At 42.2% G+C, this 13,557-nt stretch overlaps 1 protein-coding gene across 7 annotated transcripts in view; it reads right to left on the bottom strand.

The window, feature by feature from the left end:
* The window catches only part of Cyrib (CYFIP related Rac1 interactor B), a 95,559-nt gene that overhangs the window by 62,396 nt on the left and 19,606 nt on the right, over positions 1-13,557 (bottom strand). For 2 of the 7 annotated variants that reach the window (XM_052161491.1, XM_052161494.1), the window contains exon 1: positions 9,494-9,702. The exons of 3 other annotated variants lie outside the window; for them this stretch is intronic. The gene's annotated coding sequence lies outside the window, so the exon portion shown is untranslated. Of the gene's footprint in view, positions 1-9,493; positions 9,706-13,557 lie in introns of those variants that run through there. 2 more of the 7 variants (XM_052161497.1, XM_052161496.1) reach the window with 2 other exon arrangements.

Raw genomic sequence — 13,557 nt, forward strand, 5'->3', positions numbered from 1 at the left:
TAATGTAACTGATAAAGGGTTTGGGTCCAGAATATTAAAAAAAAAAAGCTATTAAAACTCAAATACAAATAGTTCATGTACAAAGTATACTTCAACGAAACTGCTTTTTAAAGAGTAATGAAGTGAGCTGGGCGGTGGGGCGCACGCCTGTAATCCCAGCACTCTGGGAGTCAGAGGCAGGTGGATGTCTGAGTTCGAGGCCAGCCTAGTCTACAGAGTGAGTTCCAGGACAGCCAGGGCTACACAGAGAAACCCTGTTTTGAAGAAACCAAAAAGAAAAAAAAAGAAAAAAAAAAAAAAGAAAAAGGAGTAATGAAGTGAAATATAATTCTTTAATATTTTAAAGCTTTTTTTCCCCTTATTTAAAAAAAAAAACCAAAGGCAGAGGCTGGTCAGTCACTACAATTCTTAATAAATACATACCTAGCATGCTAACAGACCCCTAAGAGTCCATACTACATACCAAAGACAACATTGGCCAGTTGCCAACACCACTTATACCATAGTGGAACAGACACATCTACTTCAAAGGATGCCAACCCCAGGTTATGTGTATTTGTTTCTACATGCTCTATAAACACAAAGGAAAAAATTAACTACATCGACATTTTAATATGGAAGTCCCAATTATCAAGAAAATGATTAGCAAAATGCTTTAATCCTTGATTTTGAGGTACCTACATTTCCCAGTAGCAACTCACAACCAGCTCTGACATAACTAGACTGTTTGACAATTCCAAGTATTTAAATTCATGAACACTTAGATTTAAATGAATGATGTAAATGAAGTCGACTATTTTATTTTTAAAAACAATGTATGACATGTTTAAAAACAATGTAAGACATTATGTAAGACAACACAAAATTTGAAGGTAATTAATAATCTCCATTGACTAAAGTTGACTTGTTTAGAACCAGGCATGGTAGTTCACATGTGCAATCCCAATACTTTGGGAATCTGAAAAAAGAGAAAGACTGTAAAGTCTGAGACCAGCCTAAGCTACACACTGAGTTTCGGGCCAGCCTGAAACTCGCATGCACCCCCCCCCCAACTTAACAAAAAAAAATTTTGAAAAGAATAGTGAACTTATTAAGAACTAGAAGATAAAAGAGTCCTAGTCTGTTTAAAAACTTAAAATTCAAAGAAAAATTCCAAGTATAAACTTCATCTAGCTACCTGTGTTAGGTGTTCTTCTAACCACAAATCTATACTGTCACTCAAAGGGATTCAAACTGCAGTTTCATGTAATAAAAGCAAGAGTCTCAAATCTTGTACATCTGGAGGTTTCTCACATTCCACTTTAACACCCCAAAAGACCACATATAATGAATAATCTTCAGATTGTAAGATATCAAAGGTTTCAGTAATTAATTGACCTATACACTTACCCCAGAGAAAATTAATAACCTCTATCAAGGTCATACTTATAGGTTGATCTATATCAAGAAAATGAATAACCAGGGCTGAATAGATGACTCAGTTGCTAAAGGCACTTGCAACTCTTTTAGAAGACCTAGGATCCACAAGACAACTCACAACTACTTGGGACTTCAGTCCCAGGAGATCGGGTGTCTTCTTCTGGCCTCCACATATGAGGCAAGAATGAAGTACACATACAAATAAAGGCAAAATATAGATGAGGCAAAACACTTACACAATAAAGTAAAAAATAAATAAATCTCAAAAGAAAATGAACCCCAATCACAATGTGTACTGTTCTTATATGTAGGAACCTTTTTTAAAAGCAGATTTACCAAGATAATTTACATATACATGAAAGTTACACTTTGTAGATAACTCTTTGCCTATTTTGAGGAGGTAGCAGCTGTCCTTTACATCTAAGATCTCTATACAGCCTATAAAAAATAAAATTCTGTCTCCTTCTATAAGACAGGTCTGCTGTCAGTCCTTTGTACATTTGATAATGTATCTCTCCAGAACAAAACAATAAGCTCCCTATGAAAGGTCTGGGTTTCCTAATGACAAAGACTAAGTATTAGCCCAATGTTTCCAAGTATTAACTGATATTACTTTACTCTGCACAGTAAAGCTCATATATTATCATCACTGCTGATAATCTAGTTACCACTACTTACTACAGTGGATGACACAACAATCATGTGGCTTCTACCAGCATTCATAAAAATGTGAATGGGAAATTTAGAAGCTTGAAATAAGGTTTAATCTCAGACTAATGATTTTTAATATTAAGTTTTGGCCTTGAGACTACAAAATTGCCAAGAGCCATGACTTTCTAAGAGAAAAAGGATAAAGAGTCTGTGTGGGGTCTGAGTTCTGGGGGAATAAAACAGCATCCCAAAATCTAAGAGTGACCCTGGTAGTTGATAGGGAGATGATTAAACACTTTTCCATTCCCCTAACCATACCACTGTCCTACCTGTTAGCTGAATCAATGTTTTGCAACCACACAAAAAGAAGAAGTGGAAATGTGATCGAAATGGTAGCTCAGGCACTTTCTCTCATCTGCACTGATGGAGAGAAGGATACATAATGAAAATGGGTCAAGCCTAGTGGCCCAGGTGGAGCTGGGCTTGTGGGCCAATGGACCTCCTAAGCTAAAGTAAGTACTGTACTGGATGACAGCTATGTTGTCATTTATGCAAGTCAACCAAAAGCATTAAAAACTCCTTTGGATAATGGAAAGGGAATCCTGCAGTCAACAGTCCTGACTACTTACACATTTACCACCCCCAGCCCCACCACCACCCACACACTCCTTGATTCCCTGTTTGCAACTATAAGGAGAACTATGACTAGGAATATAATTAAGTCCCCCTAACCTTCAGAAGCACTGAAGTCCGACATATGCAGCTGGGCTACCCAGCAAACTCTAAGGAGAATTTCTGACTCTACAATTCTGTTGGATGCAGGCAACCTGAACACCACCCTATTTGGTCCCATGAAGGAAAGAGATATTCGGATACAAGTAAAAAGGATTTGGGCCAGGCTTCCAGTGAGGGAAGAAATCAAATGCCTTTGGGTGGGGTTCTTTGGGTCAATTCAACTTGCTGTTATCATCTCTACTCTCTATATAAGAAGAGGAACTTGTCACATGCTTGTACTTTATGATAGTTTGCGGGAGAATAGTCCTACAGACTCTTATGCTTTGATACTAGGTCCCCAGCTGGTGAACTGTTTGGGAAGGATAGAGAAGTGCAGCCTTACTGGAAGAAGTATGCCACTGGGGGCAGGCTAAAACATTCCCAGTCAGCTCTCTCCGCCACCTGCTTGTGGATTCAGATATGACCGACCTCTCAGCTCCTCCATCCAACAGCATGGACTCTAATCCTCTGAAACACTAAGTGCAGCTAAGTACTTTCTTTTATAATTTACTTCAATCATGGTGTTTTGTCACAGCAACAGAAAAGTAAAGAGCCTGCAAGAGAGGGTTTTTCTGATCAAGAGATGGCATACCCTGTGTGTGTGTGTGTGTGTGTGTGTGTGTGTGTGTGTGAGAGAGAGAGAGAGAGAGAGAGAGAGAGAGAGAGAGAGAGAGAGAGAGAACCCTTGTAATCATTTGTCCTACCAGTTTCTGTAACTTTTCATTTTACTAACTGAGCTACAGGCAATGGGAAACAGCCTCCACTTGGACTCTGCCTACTTTATACAGTTAACATTTTATCTGTTTTTAAAAGTAGCTATTAGCTTGCTTCTGGACTCCTGTGGTTATTGAATGCCTGGCTCATAGAGGCTTTCTGACTTTCTAACCTGATATGATGATTTCAGAGTGGGTCAAGCTTGAAATACTCAATGATGTACAATGGTGTAAGACAATGGAAAGTGATGACTTGGATGCTCCAAGGAAGCAGAATCTCAGCATTAAGTGGGAAGTGGCACCCTGGTGAGAGGGAGAGGACTTTATCCTCCTCTCTACCTCTGAAAGCAAACTAACAGACTCCACTGGACCCAGTCAAAAGTCTTAGAAGCTGAACATCACAGGTCATTATCACAAATCACTAATAATTACATCACTTTAGCTTGTCTCCCTATAGCCAATCTTACTTCATCTTCAATCTGTTCCCTAAAAGTGAACACAACAGGCACAACATGACCATGCACACCTGTAATCCCAAAACCACGCAGACATAACCAAAATGAACCAAAAATGGGCCACATACTAAATAAAGGCCAGACTGAACTCTAGTGTCCTGCCTCAAAAACTTGAAAACTAAATTAAAAACAAAATAATAATAAAAAACAAAAAACAAAACCCTCCTTTTCCTAATTTCCAAACTAGAGATGGACTCTAACGTCTTTTGTCTTGAATATAAATCCCCTAACACTAAACCACACTCATTCTTTTGAAGACACAAAGTATTTCACTCACCCAATAAAGCACTTTATAGTGATCTCCCCATTGCATTTAGTCAAAACTGTGTTACTATGATTCTTGCAGGTGGCCTTACACTCACTCCTCAGCATCTTTCCCAGTTCTCCTTTAACCATGCAAATTACTGCCACACAGAACAAATATTAAAATTCTAATATGATCTCTTGCCATATTTCCATGCACTATTTATCTGCCTGGTCCATTTCCCAGGTCCTACCTTGAACGGTAATACACACAGCAGGACAGTTCACCCTGACTCTGTAAGATCGGAAACCCACATAATGTATTAGTACTTAAGTCACTATGCTGAAGTTGACAAAAACTAGAGTCAGTTGGGAAAAAGGGACCTCAACAGAGAATTCCTTCTATTAGATGAACTGGCCTGTGGGCACGTCTGTGGAGCATTTTCCTGATTAACTACTATGTGTGTGTAGGGGGTAGAAAAGTCCTTGCTTTAGTTTCCATCAAAGGACAATAACTTGTCAACCAAATTCTTTTTTGCTCCAAGCTAGTTTTGGTCAGTGTTTTATCAGGGGAATAGAAAGAAAACCAGAACATTCACATTTTCTAGTTTTTCTATCTTCTAGGAGTAGAGACCACAATTGATTTTCTTCACTGTTAGACCAATTTGTACTCAATAACTACTTGGGTAAATTAATGGCCATTTACATATCAAGAATTATGCCATATGTCAAAGAAAAGAATGTATATCCAGCTTCTTATGTTGTATGAAGATATATAAAATATACCAACAACCATGTGTGGAGGCATACCAACACTAGGGAGGATGAAACAAGATTTCAAATTCAAGACCAGCCTAAACTACACAATGAGGCCCTGTCTTTAAAAAGGAAAGAAAAAAAATTACAATAATGTCACAGGGTTATAAGGAAGACTGGCATTTCCATTTTTCTGTTTTAGAAGTTTGTTAGAGATACAGGCTCATGTAACCAAGGCTGGCCCTGAACTTGTTGTAATCCTACCTCTACCTCTCAAGTGCTAGGATTACAGGTGTGATTTGGTAATGGCGTGATCCCACTTTATAATCTCAGGATTATCCTATTTCAAACTAGAAATTAAATGTCATGTTTTATGTCCACATATACTGTTTTTTAAATCACATAAAAGCATTACAATTTTACAATGAAAAGTTAAAAAAAAAACCTACAGATGTGGACTTCAAGGGACTAAAGCACACAGTTCAATAGTAGAGCATATGCAGAAGCTTGTGTAAGGCTCTGCTTTTGATCTCAATCAGGGAAAGGAGAAAGAGTGGCAGGTGACTGCTCAAGACCTAGTTAACTCTCATTTATACGAGTGCTTTCAATTTTCTATTACTAAGAAGAGAGAGAGGTGGCACAAGTAATCCCAACTAATACCATGTAGAATGTTATAATTCTTAGCAAATGATATCCAAAAATGTGTATTCTGACCTACATATAACTCAGTATCATCTGAATTGTCTGAAAGCATGCCAACTGATGACTGGAAGAAGTGTCCCAGACACTGTTGTCAGTCCAAGATTTAACATATGCCACATGATGTACTAAGCAAAGTACACTAAGGAGAAATTACTACAGGGTAGAAAAGAATGCAAATGTTCAGAGCTTCAGGATCCCACACAATGCATACTACTGAATCTTTCCCCTGAGGAGTATGTACCTGATCAAAACAGCTACAAAAATGGTTTTGCATCATGTCTTCTAGCTAAAAAAGAGACCTCAAGAGTGTATTCTTACAAACCAGCTATTCTCACCCATGACTGTATTATTCAGATGTGAAGATTTAAGAAATTAAGTACATATATTCAGTATGTGTAGGTTAGTATGTTTATTTATTCAGAGTACGGAAACCTTAAGAATGATTTCCTTGTCTGAAGAGTTTTACAAATGGCACTAATTTGCATTCTATTTACTCTCTTGAGAGGAAAGGGGAGGAAGTTGTTACTGGAGAGAAAGAATGGATACACTCCAAGGAGAAGACACAACAAGCGAACATCTCTTTGGTGGCTGAAAAGTTGAGATTTCTTGCCTAAAGAATACCCTCTAAATATTTAATGTAAAATAAGACTTTAAACTAATACCTTGAAATAAAAAAAAATTATTTAAAGACCATGAGTCAAAAAGGTATTCCACCTAGAAGCCATCTGAACAAATAGCCAAAGCTCTCTGTGCCTTAGTTTCCTAATGTTGATAAGAATGAATTAGAAGTTAACCTATGTCTTCCAGGGATGTCACCGAGCTAATTTAGAGGATATATGGATATAAGGCTCAATTGCAGCCTAGCACCTAACTCCTCATCTATCAGACAGCGGTATAAGTATTTAGCTAACAAAACTCTTTTAAAATTGAACCATGTCTTAAAATACTGCCTTGGCCTAAAGAAACCTAGTACAAAAGTTAGCTACTGGTAACATAAAAGCATGACTAGTCCAAAACCGAGTTACCACTGTACTGTTGGATTATGCCATCTTTGCTATGTGAAAAAAAAAAATCTTTGAATAAATTAATCTACTTTAGTAAACAAATATAGGAGAGCTCCCATAACCAACACACTTTATGCTAACTCTTAGAAAACAAATGAAATGCATGAGAAATGCTCTGAAATGACTACTGTTTATGAATGCTGGCAAGATATATTTATCAAACACCCATTTGAAATAAACAAATCCAGTCTATAAATTAGAACATAACACAAATGATATGTCTATTCTTCTTTGTCCCCTGAAGATCTCAAAATAACTTAATAATGCAACACAGAAAATTCAAAATATTTAGTATACTTGAGAATCTGCAGCTCAGAGCAAAAAACATCTTCCTCTAAAACTTTTGCCACATAGTTACAATGGTTCCAAAGTGCTCTTACAGTCTAGAATGCCCAAAATATTAACAATTCATATACTATACACCAGGCTGAAACTGCTAAGTTGTGCTATAAAAGAAAAGAATAACCAAAAATAATAGACAGAATATAAACACCAACACAAGACTTTTCAAATAATAGTCTTTTGCTTTCCTAAACAGGAAAAGAGAAAATTACTGGCTCTAACAACTGAAGCATCAATACTTTGTACGAATGATAATCCAGACTTTTCCCTAAGGAGACCAGGAGTAATATGAAACAATCACCACTCTGTACTTCCCCATCAATTACTGTTTACTAAGTGAAGATAAATGGTTACTTCAAATGCAAGTCAAACAATCTTGAACATGGCACCATTCCACATGCATTATTTTTAACCTATTTTCAGAAAGCTTAGAGAAATGAATTTTTAAACCCCATTAGATATCACCTATACTATGTAAGAAATCAACTGCCTTTGCTCTTTGCTGGGACAACCAAAGGCAACTTATTAACCTAGCTCCCCTTAATCAAATGGTCTCTTTCTTACTAAAGAAAAAAGTATACTCTTCTCAGTTACATGTAACACTACAGAACCACCAGCATTTCACAAAGCAAGGCTTTCCTCCAAGGCAGCCACATAACTACTGATGTTATAAGGGATTTTCTAAGTCATCTAGCAAAACCACTCTGGAAAAAAAAAAAAAAAAAAACAACGAAAAATCTTATTGCTGGGGCAGGGTGAGATGGCTCAACCATGGCTACTTTAGTTCAATTCCTGAATCCCATGGTAGAAGAAGAAAACAGAGAATCAACTCCACAGACTCCTGCACTTTCACACGAAAACACACATCAATTAAATTTTTTTACAAAAAGAAATCTGTAAAGTGGATATTCAAAAGAGTGGGGGAGGGGGAGCCGGACTTCAAACCCAAGAACAACAACAAAAAAACCTAGTTGCTCAGAAAGAGAAAAGTATTAGAAAATGCTGCTGTGGCCATTACAGGATGGCACGGCTGCAGTGATATGTGGTGTGTGTGCTCTGAAATGAACTGGAGTTCACCATAACAGACCATGAAAGTCTGTGCAGAAAGTGCTGTTAGTTCATTTTATAGATGCCGATTTGGCAGTTTCAGTTAAACTTTACAAGAGACTATCAAATACGCTCCAGCTACTGTCATTCTCAGCACTAAGCTTCCGTTCCATTCATTATTAAACACGATTAAAGAATTAAGGGGATCTCTGTGGTTTTTTTCTCGGGATATACTAATCTAAAATTATGTGCAATAAGGTGCCAGACACACAAGTGACAAGAGTTGCTGCTACAGGAACATCAGTATACCAAACTGTAAGACTCAAAGAACTCAAAATTGATTGACACACATTTCTCATGCATCAGGGTTCAAAGGTGTCAAACTTAATACATTTCAGGAGAAGGTACAAAGTGTCAACGAATCTGAAAACTTTGCTTTAACCAGAATGGCATTTTGTGGTTCTGCAAGGGTTCAGGCATTCCAGCAGTATGTGGAACAGAAGGGGATGCAGGAGTAAGAGATGTGTTGTGAGAGACAAGAAAAAGTCTCACTAACAGTACAAACCGGTGATGCTGCAAAGCAGGCATAGAATAAACAGAAAAGAACACTTTTTGACTAATTTTATGCTCAAGAGAAAAATTGATGCACCAAATACGAGGGAGGTGGTGTGGTCCAAAGAAGCCACGAGTTTACACACACATCCCAATGGCCACTCTCACGAGACTCTGACAGACATAGATTTGGGTAATTATAGTAAAAAGCTGTGTGTGTGTGTGTGTGTGTGTGTGAGTGTGTAAGCACACTAAGACCACACCCTAGGACTGAGCATCTGGACTTTAAACGCGGGGAATTAAAAGTTGAAAGGTCTGGCCCCAGAGGTGAAAGACGCATCGATGGGAGCAAAGACACACAAACCCTCCACGGGGGGCAGGGTGTCCCGGCAAAGCGTAGCATGGTCGGAGGAAAGGAGGGGCGAGGGCCCCGGGAGAGCTGGCCCGGAAAGCAGGGGCGCCGGGGCACGGAGGAGCCTGGGAATCGGGGCGCAGCGGAGATCGGGGACAGGAAGGCAGGCAAGGAAGCAGGGGAGCCGGGAAGCGCCCGGCACAGGGCTGCCGGCTCCCGCACGCGCCGCGGCCCGGGCGGAAGAGCGGTCGCCGAGAATGAATGGGCGGAGGCCGGGCCCAGGCAGGGCCGGGAGCGCGCAGGGCGGCCGCGCGGCCCGCCGCGGCACAAGGGGCGTGGGGAGACGACCGGCCGGTCACTCACCCGCCGCGAGCTCGGACACTCGGCCGCGCTTCTCTCAGCCGCCGGCGGCTCGTCACGGCGCTAGGGGGAGCCCCGGGCCCGGAGCGGGCGGCGGCGGCCGGACCGGGAGCCCCTCCGCACCTGCCCCACTGGCGGAGCCGCGAAGAGCCAGGCGACGGCGGCGACGGCGGCTTGGAGTGGGGAGGGCAAGAGACCCGGATGTACAGGGTAACGGCGAAGGGGGGAGGGGGAGTGCCAGGAAGTGAGGGCGCCGCGGACCTGTCCGGCCATGCGCATGCGCGGCACGACCGCTGCGCAAGGTAAAGCCTCGACCGTCCTCTCCGCCCTCTTCTCCCACCCCTCGGGAAAGGGGCGTGGCGTGGCCGGAGACAGGTGGTCCGGCGCGCCCCAAGGAAAGCTGGGGGGCGCGGCCACCCCGCACGAGACCACGCCCTCTTTTAAAGGGGCAGCACCTTCGCGGGAGGCAGCGTCCTGGAGGTTGCAAGGATCTTACTGTGGTGGTGAACAAGTACAGAAAAACAAGCTCAGAAAGAGACCAAGGCTCTGAGCTAAACCCAGGGAGACACCGCATTCCAGCATCCCGCACCTGGAGAGGCCTGGCTCCTGGCAGCAAGCCTTTCCCCTTGGGCCTGGTACTGAGCCTCTCTCTCGTGCTTCCAGAGGCAGCTAGGGCGCTAGGCAGACTCCCCAGAGCCTAGGGAGAAGCACCGTTATCGCCTGCGATGCTATCGCAGAGACGCCCTTGGGAGGTGTTAAATGATCAGTCTGGGAACAGAAATGAGACTCCACTTGATAACGTGGCTTACCACACACAATCTTTTAGATAAATCAGACCCTTGTTTTGGGGTCGGCGACTCGACAGAAATGTCGAGTGGGCTGCGATTCTGATGTGATGTAGGGCTACGCCACTTAATTACTTCTCTAATCCTACTGTCACTCTTGGAAAATGCTCCCTTTCCTTCTGTACACACAAAAAAGGTCTCATCTACTAACTCATTCGAATCCTGCTGTAAAACTCATAGCATTAGCACTGAAATATAAATGTTTAGCACAATTACCTCTCCCATGACTATATTTAGTTTTCTGAGCACAGCACTAAGATGGAAGTAAAGAGTTTTGAGTATTTTGGGGTTAAGACCCCAACTAAAAATCCCATGAAAGTAAGGACTTTCTTTTTTCACTTTCGGAGGATGGATAAACAAAATTCTACATATGGTTTTCCATATGAACTTAGGGACAGTTTGAAACCCTAATCATAAGCCTACCCTTTACTCCCCAGCATCGATCATTTGAGAACCGCTGGCCTTGATAAATGTAGCCAGTTAACTCAATCTGGTGTCTTCTACCGTAGAAAGCCTTTGTCTTGGTCAACCTGTCTGCCTCTTCAATTTCATGAAGACAATATGTTATGCAATATAGTCAGGAGAGCCTGAGGTGGCATACATTAAAGGCAAGAATCTACATCTCAGATCTTTATCCTTCAGGAGGTTTTGGATTCAACACTATCAGGTTTTCATCATTTTTTATTAAACTGAATGATAAAACTATCTTCACCATCCAAAAAGGCTCAGTCCATGTACCTGACCCACACTGGTATCCCCTGGCCCATGAATATAACTGGCCCATGTATCTGACTGGTCCTCGCGCACCAGTTCAAAACAACCACACAACAACTGCAGAAACGGCTCCCGTGAACATCCAGTTTAGCTGGAACACCTCCACCGTAAGAAGCACACCACGGCGACTGTCAGCTTCTTGTCTGAGGAAACTCAGATTTCACAGTGCAGTCTTCTTCCACTGGCCTTAATGCTATCTGTAGCAATCAAAAGTGGACATCGGCCTGAGGTGCTTATACTCTGAAAAGAGTTGACTGGTGACTGAGAACAGGACAAGTCCTGCCGAGAGCACAGAATGCTCCTTCCAGAGCAACTTCCCCCTCACCGGCCCAGGACCCATTTCTGGACACAGCAAGAAACTGGAGCAAGGGCCACCATGGCCCATGTGCAGAAAGCTGGCTCAGGAAACAAGCCCCCTACAGGAAAGGCTAAACTTAAGCTTCCACAGTTCTTTCTCCATCCTTCTGCCTAACCACGATCACATTTCATTCAGCTGAGGCCAAAGGTTTAGAAGTTTTAGATTACAAAAGCAAGCAGAGGGACACCAAGACATTCGAGAAAGAGGATTGGCTGGTCAGAGGCGCCCAGTCACAGCAGTTACCTCAGATCTCTGGAATCCTCACTCGACTTACACGGTGCCAAGCAGTGTACTTTGACTCGAGTTTCCTCCTTTGCTTTACATAGACACCCCATCTGGTACTGTTTTCACGTCCGCTTTGTAAATGAGGAATGCGGGGTTCGGTATGTGACAGTTCCAGGATTCGAACGCAATCTGTCAGCTCCAAGACCTGTCTGCTTCTCCACATATATCTACTACACCCTGTCTACGTTCTCGGGTTTCAAAGCACAACGATGATGATGATAGAGCTGGAGAGATGCTCAGCAGTTAAGAACACTTAACTATTCTTACAGAGGATGTGAGTGTGCGTGCGTGTGTGCATGCGTGTGTGCATGCGTGTGTGCATGCGTGTGCCTATCAGTTTCCATCACTCACATCAGGCCACTCACAACTGCCTGTCACTTTCCACTCCTCAGGAATCTGATGCTCTCAGGCCTACACAGGCATCAGTACACACATGGTTACATATATGTGTATATACACACAAATGAAAATGCAGAAATCTTTTTAATGTTAAGATAAACTGTTCTGTTCATTCAACATTTTGTACTATCCCCTCTATTATATCCCAGGAATCCTGGGAGGGTCTGAGGTAGAGAACACATGGTCCCTCTTTGAGGTCTCTGGAGGTTTCTGTTGAGAGAGCTTGTAACAGAGAATGTTGTAATGTATGTCCTAAGAAGGAGCCATCTCTGCTTGGAACACCTCTGAAGGTTTTGCCAAAGCCGGGACCTTTGAAGTTGGTCCTGAGGAATTGCGGACAAGACAAGAAAAAAGACTTTGCCAGGGAGCAAGAGAAGTCCGTGAGACATCTGGGATAGGCAAGAAGGACAGTAAGAAGCCAAAGCCATGGCAAATCTTAACACAGTGACAGGAAAAGATACTTGTAACCAAGGGAGAAACAGAATCTGATATATTTCTTATCAAGACCACTTGGAACACGATGTCCAAATGGGCCCACTGTGGGAGACAATAGAGGCCAGGAGGCCAGCAGAGAGGCTCCAGAGGGGTCCAAGTTGACACCACTCTGGAACTGGGGGTTGGCTTAGTTGTACAATACTTGGCTGGCATGTTCAAGGTCCTATAGATACCGCTCCCGAGCCAAGAAAAGAATAAATGCTAAAATTAAGATACGTAGTTATGGATTTCCCTTGGTTTATGACTGACTGAAACTGGGGTCAAAGAAAACAGGAGCTGCAGGAACAGCAACCAAAGGGTTCTTAGCTGAGGACACGACATGGATGGTGTCACCAATGAGACCCCAATTACCTTTACCCAGTGTCCAGGCCTCTTCTCCAACCATTCCCCATGCAGGCAGACACGGCTTTAACTGCTATCTTGAGAGGAGCATAACTATTTCCCAAGCCTTTCTCCTTTCCCCGCAGATGCACTTAGCATTTAACAGCTACAGAGTATTTCATCATCACACTGCAATAGCTCAGTTCCCTTCCACTGCTATGTGTCCATATCCAATATGCCAGCTCACCCTAGACCTGCTCACAATAGACTTTTTTTTTTGGCAAGGGCAGAGTGAAACCAGGAGAAAGGTAAAGGGTTTTGAAAAAGTGTGGCCTCAGGGCCAGCAGACTATAACACTCCCTAGGAAGAAGAGGTTTGTGCAAGTGAATTATATGTAGACGCTGCACAACTCTAGGGGGAAAAAAAGAACATTCCTGATGTTTAATTCCCTACAGAAGCTGCTGTTAATGTCCTCATCCCTTCTAGTTACTCTTTCTTTCTTTCATTCATTCATTCATTCATTCATTCACCCCACATGCATTTTTGGGAGGCACAGGGGAATAGCAGAGCCAAGGTTACTTCAAACCTCT

The sequence above is a fragment of the Apodemus sylvaticus genome, chromosome 17 (assembly GCF_947179515.1).
Source record: "Apodemus sylvaticus chromosome 17, mApoSyl1.1, whole genome shotgun sequence".
Lineage (NCBI taxonomy): Eukaryota > Metazoa > Chordata > Mammalia > Rodentia > Muridae > Apodemus > Apodemus sylvaticus.